At 31.3% G+C, this 14,970-nt stretch overlaps 1 pseudogene; it reads right to left on the minus strand.

Annotated features, from left to right (window-relative positions):
- Nucleotides 1–3,566: 3,566 nt before the first annotated feature.
- Nucleotides 3,567–14,970, minus strand: part of LOC115424209 (acyl-CoA synthetase family member 2, mitochondrial-like) — a 31,681-nt pseudogene continuing 20,277 nt past the window's right edge.

Below are 14,970 nucleotides of genomic sequence, written 5' to 3' on the forward strand. Positions count from 1 at the left end.
AAATAACCTGAAAAAACTGAAATTTCTTAAGAAAAATGAGTGCAATTTTAACTATATTTTGCCCCATCTTATTTCTACATGTGCATTATGTATCAGATCTACAAAGATACTAAACACTTAAAACTAACCAAACAAAAAAAATTAAAATAACCTAAAAAAACTGAAACTTCTTAAGAAAAATAAGTGTAATTTTAACTATATTTTGCCCCATCTTATTTCTACATGTGCATTATGTATCAGATCTACAAAGATACTAAACACTTAAAACTATCCAAACAAAAAAAATTAAAATAACCTGAAAAAACTGAAACTTCTTAAGAAAAATAAGTGTAATTTTAACTATATTTTACCCCATCTTATTTCTACATGTGCATTATGTATCAGATCTACAAAGATACTAAACACTTAAAACTATCCAAACAAAAAAAATTAAAATAACCTGAAAAAACTGAAACTTCTTAAGAAAAATTAGTACAATTTTAACTATATTTTACCCCATCTTATTTCTACATGTGCATTATGTATCGGATCTACAGAGATACTAAACACTTAAAACTATCCAAACAAAAAAATTAAAATAACCTGAAAAAACTGAAATTTCTTAAGAAAAATGAGTACAATTTTAACTATATTTTACCCCGTCTTATTTCTACATGTGCATTATGTATCAGATCTACAAAGATACTAAACACTTAAAACTATCCAAACAAAAAAAAATGTAAATAACCTGAAAAAACTGAAACTTCTTAAGAAAAATGAGTACAATTTTAACTATATTTTACCCCATCTTATTTCTACATGTGCATTATGTATCGGATCTACAGAGATACTAAACACTTAAAACTATCCAAACAAAAAAATTAAAATAACCTGAAAAAACTGAAATTTCTTAAGAAAAATGAGTACAATTTTAACTATATTTTACCCCATCTTATTTCTACATGTGCATTATGTATCGGATCTACAGAGATACTAAACACTTAAAACTATCCAAACAAAAAAATTAAAATAACCTGAAAAAACTGAAATTTCTTAAGAAAAATGAGTACAATTTTAACTATATTTTACCCCGTCTTATTTCTACATGTGCATTATGTATCAGATCTACAAAGATACTAAACACTTAAAACTATCCAAACAAAAAAAAATGTAAATAACCTGAAAAAACTGAAACTTCTTAAGAAAAATGAGTACAATTTTAACTATATTTTACCCCATCTTATTTCTACATGTGCATTATGTATCGGATCTACAGAGATACTAAACACTTAAAACTATCCAAACAAAAAAATTAAAATAACCTGAAAAAACTGAAATTTCTTAAGAAAAATGAGTACAATTTTAACTATATTTTACCCCGTCTTATTTCTACATGTGCATTATGTATCAGATCTACAAAGATACTAAACACTTAAAACTATCCAAACAAAAAAAATGTAAATAACTTGAAAAAACTGAAATTTCTTAAGAAAAATGAGTGCAATTTTAACTATATTTTACCCCATCTTATTTCTACATGTGCATTATGTATCAGATCTACAAAGATACTAAACACTTAAAACTATCCAAACAAAAAAATTAAAATAACCTGAAAAAACTGAAATTTCTTAAGAAAAAAAAGTGCAATTTTAACTATATTTTGCCCCATCTTATTTCTACATGTGCATTATGTATCAGATCTACAAAGATACTAAACACTTAGTAACAGGCAGAAAATTGTTAAAATTGTGCTTAATTTTCTTTAGACATTTCAGGTTGTTCATATTTGTTCAGGTTATTCACATTTTATTGTTACAGAATAGTTTGTAAATGTAAATATTTTCATAATTAAATGTTATTTATTGCACTAAAACAAAGACAAAAATTTGAAGTTGTCATTATTTATAGGCAAGATGTAATATTGTTTTTTTCACATCAAACCAAGAAGAAAATATGGAGTCATTATTTTTTGTAAGTTATTATGCTATTATTTTACTGTAGATCACAGGTGTCAAACATGCGGTCCAGGGGCCAAATCTGGCCCACCAAAGGTTCCATTCTGGCCCTTAGGATAAAAGTGCAAAAATGAACTTGAACAGTCCAGGTTGTCCAAATCATTTTAGTTCAGGTTCCACAAACAGTTCAACGTGATCTCCAATAAAAATAACACAATAACCCATAAATAATGACAACTACAAATTTTCTTTGTGAAAAATTACGTGGAAAAAATTTAAGGGGAAAAAAATAATATTACACGGTGAAAATATTAACATTTACAAAACTATTCTTTCACAATAAAATGTAAATAAATACATAAATAAAAACAAAGATGAACAACCTAAAATGTGTAGTTTTAACAATATTCTGCCTGTTACTAAATGTTTTGTGCATTTATGGATCCACTGTGATCTGGAGTTGTGTTAATAATAACAGATGGAATATTGTAGAAATTGTTCAAATTTTAGTTCCAAACTCCAAAATTTAACAATATTCTGCCTCTTACTAAATGTTTATGTAACACTATGTGTAAATGTACATGTATAAATAACACTGGTCAACAACAAATTTATTGTTTTAGTTTTTTGAGCTGATTTAGGATCATTTTGGTGTGCTGAATCCAAAAATCACATTCATTTTGCTCAATCAGGTCAACTTTCTGAACTATGCTACATATTGGCTTTTTAACATTTTTGCTTACATTTATGGGCATTTTCACATCATATGATACAAAATTCTTTCATATTTCTTGCAATAAACGAGTTCTGAAGATTTTACTTTTGCCAATTTATGATTGTTTTTTTTAATATTACAGGTGAATGAAATGGCTTCGACTAGAAGATCTTGCAAAAATAAGCCTGACGTATTCTGCTACATCTGCGGTGAATACACCATTGTACCTAACAGGAATCAAGTCACAAGTTTCGTAAAGTGCGCTTACCAATCTTATTTTGGTATTAATTATTATATTTTGTGAGAAGATCAAATTTTTCAAAATCAAATTAGCAAAAAAAAAACCTGACCTGATTGAGAAAAACAGATGTCATTTTTGGATTTAGCGGTGCAAAATGGTCCTAATTCAGTTGAAAAAACCTAGACAACTTGCAAAAAACATTTTTTTGTAACCCAGTGTAATAAGTCGAGGCATAATATTGTTAAAATTGGACAAATTTTTCAAATGAATTTTCAGTTTTTTCAGGTTATTCACATCTTTTTTTGTAAAATGCTAATATTTTCATAATTTAATTGTTTTTTTTTTTTTGTACTAAAACAAAAAGAAAACTTGGATTTGTCATTATTTATAGATTATTAAGTCATTATTTTACTGGTCTGGCCCACTTGAGATCAAATTGGGCTAAATATGGCCCCTGAACCAAATTAAGTTTGGTTATCATCATATTGGTCTGTATGTGGAACCTGAACTAAAATGAGTTCCACAGCCTTGACTGTGGAATTTTTGCGCTTTGTAAATTCATCCCATGGGCCGGATTGGAGCCTTTGGTGGGCCGCATTTGGCCCCTGGGCCGCATGTTTGAGACCCCTGCCTTAAACAATGTAACTTTATGTAAACAACCAAAGTATTTTTAGCATCTTAATATAATATGTACAGTCTTTCAGCGTTTGTCGTTTCTCCGACTGTTGGATGAGTTAAAGACCCAGTTTCTTCTCCATTTCCCCCTTTAATACATTCTTCTTGATCTAGAGGAGATAAAGCCATGTCAGTTTTATTAATAAATCATTCTGAATTATTATTATTAATGCTACTGTTGGGGCAGATGGATCCTACCTTTCCAGAAGCTGTCAGAGGATAGCTGTCTACAAACATCACATACTTGGGGATCTTGAAGTGAGAAATCTAGAAAAAAGGCACGGCAAATTTTTTTTGTAAAGAGCAATTCATTCATACACAGGATAATTCATAGTGCTTTACAAAAATGGAAAAGAAACAAGTGAACCCTTTCATGCATATTGGTCACTACAGTGGACAGTTATTCTCCAGCTGTTCTCTCGTATATTCATGGATTTTTTTTTTTTTGTTTTAGTTCTATATCAGCCAACACAGTGGACGCTCATGCATCCAATACACTGCAATTTATAACATTGCTGCAACTTTACTGTTCTTGATAAACCTGATCTGCAGGAACATGTTTGAGTGTAAATCAATTGCTTATTATTGTTATTAGACTGTAATTAACAAGAAAAAGTTTCTTTTTTTGCATATTATCTCCATGAAATGAGTAATGACTAGAATTAGAGTATGTTAAAATATGGAAAAACATCAGATTAGCAGCATTAAAAATGATTTTATTTCATAGTTTTTACACAGTATATCAGTAAATGCATGTTTCTTTGCTTCAAAAAGTGAATGCATGGTGTCCAGCTGAGTGGACATTTTTGCAACTCCATGATAAACAGGTTCATAAAAATGTTTTCAATTGCATTGTTTTTTTTAATGCCTAAAGACGAACAAAAACACTCAAGAAAAAATCTTCACTAAGATTCTCATAATTCATGCATGAATGGGATAAAGAGAGTAACAACTATTAATAGAATATGTGAAAATGTGATAAAAACCCATCAGATTAGCAGCATTACAAATGTTTCGACTTCACAGTTTTCATCATTTTCTGATACTGGTTTGTTAAATACAATATCAGCTGAGTGGACATTTTTGCAACTCCATGAAAAGTAGGTTCATAAAAAAAAAAAAAAAAAAAAAATCTGTTCACATTGCTTGTTCATGCTCGAAGTTGAATAAATACACTCAAGAAAAAAAAGCTCAATTAAGGTTCTCATAATTCATGCATGAAAGGGTTAAAAACACACCAAAGGTGTCAAACATGCGGCCCGGGGGCCAAATCTGGCCCACCAAAAGTTCCATTCCGGCCCGCAGGATGAAAGTGCAAAAATGAACCTGAACAGTCCAGGTTGTCCAAATCCTTTTGGTTCAGGTTTCACATACAGACCAATGTGATCTCCAGTAAAAATAAAAACACAATATTCCATAAATAATGACAACGACAAATTTTCTTTGTGAAAAAATATGTGGAAAAAATTTAAGTGAAAAAAATAACAATGCACTGTGAAAATATTTACATTTACAAAACTATTCTTTCACAATAAAATGCAAATAAATACATAAATAAAAACACAGATGAACAACCTGAAATGTGCAGTTTGAACAATATTCTGCCTGTTACTAAATGTTTATGGAACATTGTGTGTATGAATAATAAATCGAGGCATAATATTGTGAAAATTGCACTAATTTTTCAAATGAAATTTCAGTTTTTTCAGGTTATTCACATCTTTTTTGTAAAATATAAATATTTTCATTATTATATTGGGGTTTTTTCGTACCAAAAAAAAAGAAAAACTTGGATTTGTCATTATTTATAGGTTATTAAGTCATTATTTTACTGGTCTGGCCTTAATTTTTCTTTTCTATATTCCTGATCTGACCTGGCCTTTGCAGAACCCTCGTATCTCCTCTGCCGTGGAGGTCCTGCCTTCTCTCAGCCTGATGCAGGCACACACCTGCTCACCCAGTCTTTCATCTTTCACTCCAACCACCTGACGAACGGAAAAATAACAACAGCTTCAGTGTTGACTGTCATATCGCAGGACATAGGATTAGTGTTCTGCATCGCTGAGCTCATTTACATACACACCAATACTCCCATCAGTATCTGATTTCTGGAGTTGTCAGATTATTCAAGTGATCGTGTGAACACGATAATCTAATAGGCTTTATCCAATGATGGCACTTATCTGATTATGAGAAATCGGAAAAACACACCTAGATTTTTCCCCAATACTTGAGTGTCTTCATGTATGTGTACAGGTTATTCTGATTTCTTTATTTTTATTTCTTTATTTTTTTTTTTTTTTTACATCTGAGCATGTGTAAAAAAAACAAAAAACAAAAACAGCACCTATGTAAACTGAGGTTACATGGTGACTACGTGAACCTAAGGAAAGAGAAAAGTAAACAATTAAATGAAGGAGAGCAGAAACGTGACCTATTTTGTAGTCTTATTAGCTCCTCCCACTTTAGGGCAGCTAACGCTGACACTGTAGTCGTTGCCATTGTCAACAAGACAAGACCCTGTTACAGTTATGCTTTGTCATTTTAAACAAAGAACTTGAATTAAGAAAGTTAAAAAAAAAAAAAAAAAGATAAGAAAGGATGGTTTAAAAATGACAGGAAATGGAGGTTGTTTCAATACTTTTTTCAAATGGTCAAAAAGAGGCTCAAAATGGAATTTTCATAAGGCTATAGCATGACGTCCAAAAATGGTCATTTTAAACATATTTTAATATATTCACAAAAAGTATTTTAGGATGTTCCTAAGTTCATAATAAACACTCCTGAAGATGTTTCAGGTTGTTTCAACACTTTTTTCAGATGGTCACAAAGAGGCTCAAAATGGAATGTTCATAAGGCTATAGCATGACGTCCAAAAATGGTCATTTTGAACATATTTCAATAGATTTTTAAAAAGTGTTTTAGAACATTCGTAAGATCATAATACACATTCCTTGAGACATTTCAGGTTGTTTCAACGCCTTTTTCACATGGTCACCAAGAGGCTCAAAATGGAATTTTCATAAGGCATATATCATGACGTCCAAAAATGGTCATTTTGAACATATTTTTATAGGTTTTTAAAATATGTTTAAGAACATTTGTATGATCTTAATAAACATTCCTGAAGATGTTTCAGGTTTTTTTCAACACCTTTTTCAGATGGTCAAAAAGAGGCTCAAAATGGAATGTTCATAAGGCTATAGCATGACGTCCAAAAATGGTCATTTTGAACATACTTTAATAGATCCTCAAAATGTGTTTTAGGATGTTCCTAAGTTCATAATAAATACTCCTGAAGATGTTTCAGGTCGTTTCAATACTTTTTTCAGATGGTCACAAAGATGGTCAAAATGGAATTTTGACAAGGCTATAGCATGACGTCCAAAAATGGTCATTTTGAACATATTTTAATAAATCCTCAAAATGTGTTTTAGGATGTTCCTAAGTTCATAATAAACACTCCTGAAGATGTTTCAGGTCGTTTCGACACCTTTTTCAGATGGTCACAAAGAGGCTCAAAATGGAATTTTCATAAGGCTATATCATGACGTCCAAAAATGGTCATTTTGAACATATTTTTATAGGTTGTTAAAAAGTGTTTTAGAACATTTGTATGATCATAATAAACACTCCTGAAGATGTTTCAGGTATTTTCAACGCCTTTTTCAGATGGTCACAAAGAGGCTCAAAATGGAATTTTCATAAGGCTATAGCATGACGTTCAAAAATGGTAATTTTGAACATATTTTAATAGATCCTCAAAATGTGTTTTAGGATGTTCCTAAGTTCATAATAAACACTCCTGAAGATGTTTCAGGTCGTTTCAACACTTTTTTCAGATGGTCACAAAGAGGCTCAAAATGGAATTTTCAAAAGGCTATAGCATGATGTCCAAAAATGGTCATTTTGAACATATTTCAATAGATTTTTAAAAAGTGTTTTAGAACATTTGTAAGACCATAATAAACATTCTTTGAGACCTTTCAGGTTGTTTCAACGCCTTTTTCACATGGTCACCAAGAGGCTCAAAATGGAATTTTCATAAGGCTATAGCATGACGTCCAAAAATGGTCATTTTGAACATACTTTAATAGATCCTCAAAATGTGTTTTAGGATGTTCCTAAGTTCATAATAAATACTCCTGAAGATGTTTCAGGTCGTTTCAATACTTTTTTCAGATGGTCACAAAGATGGTCAAAATGGAATTTTGACAAGGCTATAGCATGACGTCCAAAAATGGTCATTTTGAACATATTTTAATAAATCCTCAAAATGTGTTTTAGGATGTTCCTAAGTTCATAATAAACACTCCTGAAGATGTTTCAGGTCGTTTCGACACCTTTTTCAGATGGTCACAAAGAGGCTCACAATGGAATTTTCATAAGGCTATATCATGACGTCCAAAAATGGTCATTTTGAACATATTTTTATAGGTTGTTAAAAAGTGTTTTAGAACATTTGTATGATCATAATAAACACTCCTGAAGATGTTTCAGGTATTTTCAACGCCTTTTTCAGATGGTCACAAAGAGGCTCAAAATGGAATTTTCATAAGGCTATAGCATGACGTTCAAAAATGGTAATTTTGAACATATTTTAATAGATCCTCAAAATGTGTTTTAGGATGTTCCTAAGTTCATAATAAACACTCCTGAAGATGTTTCAGGTCGTTTCAACACTTTTTTCAGATGGTCACAAAGAGGCTCAAAATGGAATTTTCAAAAGGCTATAGCATGATGTCCAAAAATGGTCATTTTGAACATATTTCAATAGATTTTTAAAAGTGTTTTAGAACATTCGTAAGACCATAATAAACATTCTTTGAGACCTTTCAGGTTGTTTCAACGCCTTTTTCACATGGTCACCAAGAGGCTCAAAATGGAATTTTCATAAGGCTATAGCATGACGTCCAAAAATGGTCATTTTGAACATATTTTAATAGGTTTTTTAAATGTGTTTTAGAACATTTGTATGATCTTAATAAACATTCCTGAAGATGTTTCAGGTTTCTTCAACACCTTTTTCAGGTGGTCACAAAGAGGCTCAAAATGGAATGTTCATAAGGCTTTAGCATGACGTCCAAAAATGGTCATTTTGAACATATTTTAATAGGTTTTTTAAATGTGTTTTAGAACATTTGTATGATCTTAATAAACATTCCTGAAGATGTTTCAGGTTTTTTTCAACACCATTTTCAGATGGTCACAAAGAGGCTCAAAATGGAATGTTCATAAGGCTATAGCATGACGTCCAAAAATGGTAATTTTTAACATACTTTAATAGATCCTAAAACAGTGTTTTAGGATGTTCCTAAGTTCATAATAAACACTCCTGAAGATGTTTCAGGTCGTTTAAACAATTTTTTCAGATGGTCACAAAGAGGCTCAAAATGGAATTTTCACAAGGCTATAGCATGATGTCCAAAAATGGTCATTTTGAACATATTTTAATAGGTTTTCAAAAAGTGTTTTAGAACATTTGTATGATCATAATAAACACTCTTGAAGATGTTTCAGGTATTTTCAACGCCTTTTTCAGATGGTCACAAAGAGGCTCAAAATGGAATTTTCATAAGGCTATAGCATGATGTCCAAAAATGGTAATTTTGAACATATTTTAATAGATCCTCAAAATGTGTTTTAGGATGTTCCTAAATTCATAATAAACACTCCTGAAGATGTTTCAGGTCGTTTCGACACTTTTTTCAGATGGTCAAAAAGAGGCTCAAAATGGAATTTTCATAAGGCTATAGCATGATGTCCAAAAATGGTTATTTTGAACATATTTTAATAGGTTTTTAAAAAGTGTTTTAGAACATTTGTATGATCATAATAAACACTCCTGAAGATGTTTCAGGTTTTTTCAACGCCTTTTTCAGATGGTCACAAAGAGGCTCACAATGGAATTTTCATAAGGCATATAGCATGACGTCCAAAAATGGTCATTTTGAACATATTTTTATAGGTTTTTAAAATATGTTTAAGAACATTTGTATGATCTCAATAAACATTCCTGAAGATGTTTCAGGTTTTTTTCAACACCTTTTTCAGATGGTCAAAAAGAGGCTCAAAATGGAATGTTCATAAGGCTATAGCATGACGTCCAAAAATGGTAAATTTGAACATACTTTAATAGATCCTAAAACAGTGTTTTAGGATTTTCCTAAGTTCATAATAAACACTCCTGAAGATGTTTCAGGTTTTTTCAACACTTTTTCAGATGGTCACAAAGAGGCACAAAATGGAATTTTCATAAGGCTATAGCAAAACGTCCAAAAATGGTCATTTTGAACATATTTTAATACATCCTCAAAATGTGTTTTAGGATGTTCCTAAGTTCATAATAAACACTCCTGAAGATGTTTCAGGTCGTTTAAACAATTTTTTCAGATAGTCACAAAGAGGCTCAAAATGGAATTTTCACAAGGCTATAGCATGATGTCCAAAAATGGTCATTTTGAACATATTTTAATAGGTTTTTAAAAAGTGTTTTAGAACATTTGTATGATCATAATAAACACTCCTGAAGATGTTTCAGGTATTTTCAATGCCTTTTTCAGATGGTCACAAAGAGGCTCAAAATGGAATTTTCATAAGGCGATAGCATGACGTCCAAAAATGGTCATTTTGAACATATTTTAATTGGTTTTTAAAATGTGTTTTAGAACATTTGTATGATCATAATAAACACTCCTGAAGATGTTTCAGGTTGTTTCAACACTTTTTTCAGATGGTCACAAAGAGGCTCAAAATGGAATGTTCATAAGGCTATAGCATGACGTCCAAAAATGGTCATTTTGAACATATTTCAATAGATTTTTAAAAAGTGTTTTAGAACATTCGTAAGATCATAATACACATTCCTTGAGACATTTCAGGTTGTTTCAACGCCTTTTTCACATGGTCACCAAGAGGCTCAAACTGGAATTTTCATAAGGCATATATCATGACGTCCAAAAATGGTCATTTTGAACATATTTTTATAGGTTTTTAAAATATGTTTAAGAACATTTGTATGATCTTAATAAACATTCCTGAAGATGTTTCAGGTTTTTTTCAACACCTTTTTCAGATGGTCAAAAAGAGGCTCAAAATGGAATGTTCATAAGGCTATAGCATGACGTCCAAAAATGGTCATTTTGAACATACTTTAATAGATCCTCAAAATGTGTTTTAGGATGTTCCTAAGTTCATAACAAACACTCCTGAAAATATTTCAGGTTTTTTCAACAATTTTTTCAGATGGTCACAAAGAGGCACAAAATGGAGTTTTCATAAGGCTATAGCATGACGTCCAAAAATGGTCATTTTTAACATACTTTAATAGATCCTAAAACAGTGTTTTAGGATTTTCCTAAGTTCATAATAAACACTCCTGAAGATGTTTCAGGTTTTTTCAACACTTTTTTCAGATGGTCACAAAGAGGCTCAAAATGAAATTTTCATAAGGCTATAGCATGACGTCCAAAAATGGTCATTTTGAACATATTTTTTATAGATCCTCAAAAAGTGTTTTAGGATGTTCCTAAGTTCATAATAAACATTCCTGAAGATTTTTCAGGTGTTTTCAACGCCTTTTTCAGATGGTCACAAAGAGGCACAAAATGGAATTTTCATAAGGCTATAGCATGACGTCCAAAAATGGTCATTTTGAACATATTTTAATAGATCCTCAAAATGTGTTTTAGGATGTTCCTAAGTTCATAATAAACACTCCTGAAGATGTTTCAGGTCGTTTCGACACTTTTTTCAGATGTTCAAAAAGAGGCTCAAAATGGAATTTTCATAAGGCTATAGCATGACGTCCAAAAATGGTCATTTTGAACATATTTTAATAGATTCTCAAAAAGTGTTTTAGGATGTTCCTAAGTTCATAATAAACATTCCTGAAGATTTTTCAGGTGTTTTCAACGCCTTTTTCAGATGGTCACAAAGAGGCTCACAATGGAATTTTAATAAGGCTATAGCATGATGTCCAAAAATGGTCATTTTGAACATATTTTAATAGATCCTCACAATGTGTTTTAGGATGTTCCTAAGTTCATAATAAACACTCCTGAAGATGTTTCAGGTCGTTTCGACACTTTTTTCAGATGGTCACAAAGAGGCTCAAAATGGAATTTTCAATAGGCTGTAGCATGACGTCCAAAAATGGTCATTTTGAACATATTTTAATAGATCCTCAAAAAGTTTTTTAGGATGTTCCTAAGTTCATAACAAACACTCCTGAAAATATTTCAGGTTTTTTCAAAACGTTTTTCAGATGGTCACAAAGAGGCTCAAAATGGAATTTTCATAAGGCTATAGCATGATGTCCAAAAATGGTCATTTTGAAGATATTTTAATAGATCCTCAAAAAGTGTTTTTGGATTTTCCTAAGTTCATAATAAACACTCCTGAAGATGTTTCAGGTCGTTTCAACACGTTTTTCAGATGGTCACAAAGAGGCTCAAAATGGAATGTTCATAAGGCTATAGCATGACGTCCAAAAATGGTAATTTTAAACATATTTTTTTTACGTTGTTAAAAAGTGTTTTAGGACATTTGTATGATCATAATAAACACTCCTGAAGATGTTTCAGGTTTTTTCAACACTTTTTTCAGATGGTCACAAAGAGACACAAAATGGAATTTTCATAAGGCTATAGCATGACGTCCAAAAATTTTCATTTTGAACATATTTTAATAGGTTTTTAAAATGTGTTTTAGAACATTTGTATGATCATAATAAACACTCCTGAAGATGTTTCAGGTCGTTTTGAACACTTTTTTCAGATGGTCACAAAGAGGCTCAAAATGGAATTTTCATAAGACTATAGCATGACGTTCAAAAATGGTCATTTTTAACATATTTTAATAGATCCTCAAAATGTGTTTTAGGATGTTCCTAAGTTCATAATAAACACTCCTGAAGATGTTTCAGGTTGTTTCAACACTTTTTTCAGATGGTCACAAAGAGGCTCAAAATGGAATTTTCACAAGGCTATAGCATGATGTCCAAAAATGGTCATTTTGAACATTTGAACATTTGTATGATCATAATAAACACTCCTGAAGACATTTCAGGTATTTTCAACGCCTTTTTCAGATGGTCACAAAGAGGCTCAAAATGGAATTTTCGTAAGGCTATAGCATGACGTTCAAAAATGGTCATTTTGAACTTATTTTAATAGATCCTCAAAATGTGTTTTAGGATGTTCCTAAGTTCATAATAAACACTCCTGAAGATGTTTCAGGTCGTTTCGACACTTTTTTCAGATGGTCAAAAAGAGGCTCAAAATGGAATTTTCACAAGGCTATAGCATGATGTCCAAAAATGGTCATTTTGAACATATTTTTATAGCTCCTCAAAATGTGTTTTAGGATGTTCCTAAGTTCATAATAAACACTCCTGAAGATGTTTCAGGTCGTTTCGACACTTTTTTCAGATGGTCAAAAAGAGGCTCAAAATGAAATTTTCACAAGGCTATAGCATGATGTCCAAAAATGGTCATTTTGAACATATTTTAATGGATCCTCAAAAAGTGTTTTAGGATGTTCCTAAGTTCATAATAAACACTCCTGAAGATATTTCAGGTTGTTTCAGCACCTTTTTCAGATGGTCACAAAGAGGCTCAAAATGGAATGTTCATAAGGCTATAGCATGATGTGCAAAAATGGTCATTTTGAACATATTTTAATAGGTTTTTAAAATGTGTTTTAGAACATTTGTATGATCATAATAAACATTCCTGAAGAATTTTCAGGTTGTTTCAACACCATTTTCAGATGGTCACAAAGAGGCTCAAAATGGAATGTTCATAAGGCTATAGCATGACGTCCACAAATGGTCATTTTGAACATATTTTTATAGCTCCTCAAAAAGTGTTTTAGGATGTTCCTAAGTTCATAATAAACACTCCTGAAGATGTTTCAGGTCGTTTCAACACTTTTTTCAGATGGTCACAAAGAGGCTCAAAATGGAATTTTCACAAGGCTATAGCATGACGTCCACAAATGATAATTTTGATCAAATTTTAAAGGGTTTTTAAAAAGTTTTTTAGAACATTTGTATGATCATAATAAACATTCCTGAAGATGTTTCAGGTTATTTCAACACCTTTTTCAGATGGTCAAAAACAGGCTCAAAATGGAATGTTCATAAGGCTATAGCATGACGTCCAAAATGGTCATTTTGAACATATTTTTATAGGTTGTTAAAAAGTGTTTTAGAATATTTGTATGATCATAATAAACACTCCTGAAGACATTTCAGGTATTTTCAACGCCTTTTTCAGATGGTCACAAAGAGGCTCAAAATGGAATTTTCATAAGGCTATAGCATGACGTCCAAAAATGGTCATTTTGAACATGTTTTAATAGATCCTCAAAAAGTGTTTTAGGATGTTCGTAAGTTCATAATAAACACTTCCTGAGACGTTCCAGGTTTTTTCAACACCTTTTTCGGATGGTCACAAAGAGGGTCAAAATGGAATTTTAAGGAATTTATGTACATACTCTGAAAAATCTAATAATGGATTGAAACAAGTAAATCAGGGTTTTTTCGATTATCACATTTCCAAAGCGCATGTAAACGTATCGCATCTGATTACAGCTATTATTGGATTTCTCGCAGTTCTCATGTTAACCGGTGTAGTGTTATCTTTTCTCTTCCACCTTTAGTCATGCAAGCACTTTAGGGAAAAATATTTGGATTCAAGAGAAATGATTCAGCAATTACTCTATCATCTTAAAGTAGTTACATACTACTAACACTACCTTGTTGAATAGGAAACAATGCTGACTTAAGTTTTTCCTGCTGTGAATTCCAAACGAAGGCTTTAATTCACCTCTGAAAACGCATACACATCTATTAATTATGGCAAGATATCATTACACTTATACATTTTCTGCAATTTTAAGCTCCAGTTTTAAAACTTAATACAGGGAGTCTCAGAACACAATAGGTCACTCCAGTTATTTAATTTTAGAAAGATTGCAGGAAGAAATACAGTAACCTGCAGGGTTTAGATTAGAAGCTCTGTATGTCAGGTGTTTCTTGTAAAAAGAAAAAAAAAAGTTGAACAAAACAAAAAACTGGATCTTTCAACTGGATCTTGCTACTGTGCATGGATAGAGATGCCCAGTTGTTATTTCCATATCTCTTCAATATTTTTGTTTCAATGTGATATCATGAATTGTATAAATATAAACGCCACACACGCCACTTTTAACTGGTGTGTTATCTTTACACATTATAAGCTTTCCACCTGTATGTTGACGCTGTGTCAAATACCACAGTAGGGTTAGGGTTAGGTTCAGAGTAAGGAATTAGGTTTAGTGTTCATTACATGTTCATTACATGTTTATTATGTGTTACTACAAGTAAGTGTTAATAACACATTTATTACATGTTAATAACA

Source organism: Sphaeramia orbicularis, chromosome 8 (assembly GCF_902148855.1).
Source record: "Sphaeramia orbicularis chromosome 8, fSphaOr1.1, whole genome shotgun sequence".
NCBI classification, from domain to species: Eukaryota; Metazoa; Chordata; class Actinopteri; order Kurtiformes; family Apogonidae; genus Sphaeramia; species Sphaeramia orbicularis.